The sequence below is a fragment of the Sinocyclocheilus anshuiensis genome, unplaced genomic scaffold, assembly GCF_001515605.1.
Source record: "Sinocyclocheilus anshuiensis isolate Anshui unplaced genomic scaffold, SAMN03320099.WGS_v1.1 scaffold1193, whole genome shotgun sequence".
In the NCBI taxonomy this organism is placed as follows: Eukaryota; Metazoa; Chordata; class Actinopteri; order Cypriniformes; family Cyprinidae; genus Sinocyclocheilus; species Sinocyclocheilus anshuiensis.
In genome coordinates, this window is record NW_015549615.1 from 40,672 (window position 1) to 44,476 (window position 3,805).

Sequence of the window (3,805 nt, forward strand, 5' to 3'; positions counted from 1 at the left end):
AATAAGTGTACCATTACACCCCTAGAAAACATTTAAAACACCAAAACTGCACTTACCTGCATAAGAATGTGTCTGGGCAAAAAGGCTGTTGTTGTAAATAGGGAGCTTTTTCATCATCTTCTTCTTTTTTAACGGCGATTGAAAGAGGAAGCAGAGCGGGAAATAATAGATATATTTTAAAAGTTTCAGTAATCCACCAGTAGGAATAGGGGAAGACACAAAGCAACCAATAGCATTGTTGAATGGGCTGAGACGTGGACTGCCACTGACCTGCCAGCAGTTTATATGTGTTTTTCCAAATAAAAAGTTAACATATTCCATGGTGTGCCATAGCCAAGCCACATATGGCTCTCAGTTGTGTGCTATCATCTGGGCCATATACCTAAAAAAAATGGTCATCCATTATTTAACCATATTTACACCACACCTTTTTTTTATTATTACACCATTACATAGTAAATCTTAAACACAAAAATGGATTCACACTCATTTTTAAAATGTTTATTGTATAATTTTAATAACAGAATTACAATACAGAACATAACAGAAGTGTGCTATTTTGCAAATGTCAGATGAGTGAATAAATGTACAAAAATGTATACTTTTAGTAAGTCTCGCCAGTCTATACCTCAAAAAAATTGTCATCCAAAAGAAAATTCCCCCCAATTCTAAATCCATGGCCAAACATATACGGTTCAAGTTCGGCCCATATGTGCTCAGCCATGCCATACCTAGGCCAAATGTGACAGCTATCAGCCACATTTGGCCCACACGTTCTTGCTATCTGCGATTGTATAGTATGGCCAACACAATATTATATAGATTAAACATAAATGTTCTTTTCTGTAGGCCAGGCCTATATGTTACGATGAAATTAGGTGATGCATGAATTGATATGAATGACATTTTTATTTAACAACTACAATCACAGTATATTGACTGATTTGTTCAACTTCCAACCTTGTAAGCATGTAATAATTATGACAACATGAAGCAGTGACAGATAAGCCTGGTGTAAACATTCATATATAAAAGTCAGTAACAAATCACACAAACTAAAGTAGATTGCAGAAATATAAAAACAATCTGTTGCTTTACCACACTACTTTAGGTAATTCAAAGTCACTGTAATAAACCTATGTAAATACGTGGACTACACTTTTTAAACACTGTCTGGTAACTTTAGACAGACTTTAAATAAATAAATAAGAATATATCTATTACCTTATTATATATATTATTTTAAGGTCGAAGTCTTCAGTAATGAAATGCACCGTAACACTGTTACTGTGCCGTTTTGAAGTACGTTCATGTATACGCTTTCAAACATTTCTGCGTGCAGCGTGCCAGGGTTGCCAGGTTTTCACAACAAAACCCGCTCAATTGCTACTCAAAACTAGCCCAATCGTGTTTCGAGGGGGGTCCACCGGTAAAAATCGCGTTCCAGAGGCTAAAATACAAGTTTTTTTGGAGGAGTTCCCCAAACCGCGGACTTGGCAACACTGTAGCGTGCCAACTTGATGCTTCCTCTGAAGACTACTTAGATGTGTTCGACTTGAAGCAGCGCTGCTTAGACCGATCGGTCTAAAATATTAAAGGCTGCATTTAACAACAGAGCCCAATCTATTAAATTACATTTCTATTTATTTTTAGATACAATAACCAACACTAAAAAAAAATAAAAAAAAAAATAAAATGTATGCAAAGGTATAAACTGCACATTTGCACATTGCACTTTTCTAGCAACAAGCTGTGGACACTGAATGGCTTGCCTGAGGTAAAGGTAGGCCTAATGCTGTTTTATTGGCATTTTTGCTAAACTGATTGAGATTACATGACATGAGCATGTTTATTTCGCGTTATAACCGGTTGTAACTAGTAGAAAAGAGAATTAAAGGGAAGGGATGATGGTATTTGGCTGACTCTGGGTTGGGTTATGGCACTGTTTAGGTTCAGTTCTGGCTAAAAAGATCTGGACCAGTTTTGGGCCGGCAAACACAAACTAATCTAGGCCACACTTTAGCTGTTGATATGGGCCACATCCGCGCCAAAGGAAATTTGCTGACTGGGTAATCTAGCAAGGTTTGCCATATCTAGTGATTATTTGTTACTTTACGGTCGAAGTCTTCAGTAATGAAATGCACCGTAACACTGTTACTGTGCCGTTTTGAAGTACGTTCATGTATACGCTTTCAAACATTTCTGCGTGCAGCGTGCCAGGGTTGCCAGGTTTTCACAACAAAACCCGCTCAATTGCTACTCAAAACTAGCCCAATCGTGTTTCGAGGGGGGTCCACCGGTAAAAATCGCGTTCCAGAGGCTAAAATACAAGTTTTTTTGGAGGAGTTCCCCAAACCGCGGACTTGGCAACACTGTAGCGTGCCAACTTGATGCTTCCTCTGAAGACTGCTTAGATGTGTTCGACTTGAAGCAGCGCTGCTTAGACCGATGGGTGTGTGTAATCATCTCACTCTGGGTTGGGTTATGGCACTGTTTTGGTTCAGTTCTGGCTAAAAAGATCTGGACCAGTTTTGGGCCGGCAAACACGAACTAATCTGGGCCACACTTTAGCTGTTGATATGATCCAGACCCGCGACTGGGTCGCTCTCCGCGCTCCGCTTGCAGCGGTCTGTCACACCACATCTGAACTGAAACGGATTAAGTTCCGCACGTGCAGTGGTTAAAATGACACTGTAGACCGATCGGTGTGCCATCAAAGTACTGCGAGAGCTATAAGAGCGCGGACATCTCCTTATGCTTTCTCTCGCCGTACTTTGATGTCATACACTGATTGATCTTCAAGTCGAACACACCTCTTTGCTCTCGCGTGTCACGTGACCGAGTGTAATCGCAGCCTCTGCGGTTGAAAAATCGTATTTTTTTATTTTACGATATTATCGCAACTGCAATTAATCGTTCAGCCCTAATCTACACTTTGTTATAATGAGAGGATTCCGAGCTTGCAGAACTAAAAAAAAAGCTAACTCGGCATTGAGCGGTGAGTGGATTCCAACTTAAACACTTCTGGTCATTGCATTCAAGAAATTAACAGATATGTCTGTGATTGGCTACATTGTTCAATGCTGCAAATATGTTTCTGCAATATCAGATGGAGCCCCCTGATTTCCCCGGGACGTAGGGTGTGCGTCTATGCGTAGGCTACGGCGTAGGTTCGACGCAGAAGTATAAATTGGGCTTGAGCCTTATTATAACGCATTGGTGGGCGGAGCTAATGTAAATAGCCTCTGCCAACAAGGTGGGCCCTTTGCACTTAGTGTAAATAGACACTCCGGTAATGGCAGCTCCTCTATGAATCAATAGAGTATTATAGATGATAAAATGCAGTATCCGTCTTTGATACAGGGTTCCCTTTTCCAGACTCAAATTTCCAGAATTCACTGTAGACCATTCAGATCACATTTCATAGTGAAAAACAAACGATTTAAGGGAATAATTTGAATAATCTAGTAGTTAACATCTACATAAAACAATGTTTTGAAAGGTGACCTTAGAAAAAAGAAAGAAAACCATTATTTAATGAAACACACAGCTGTCAAAGACACCTATTAAATAAATAAGGATAACAAAGGAGAAGTACAAAAAATCTCGAAACATGAAACATCTATATATCTAATAATATCTAATAATCTAGTAATATCTAATAATCTAATCTAATCTAATCTAATAATATCTCACAATCAGTGCCGCGTTAAAGGGGTCATATGATGGGATTTCAATTGTTCCTTTCTCTTTGGAGTGTTACAAGCTCTTGGTGCATAAAGAAGATCTGTAAAGTTGCAAAGAC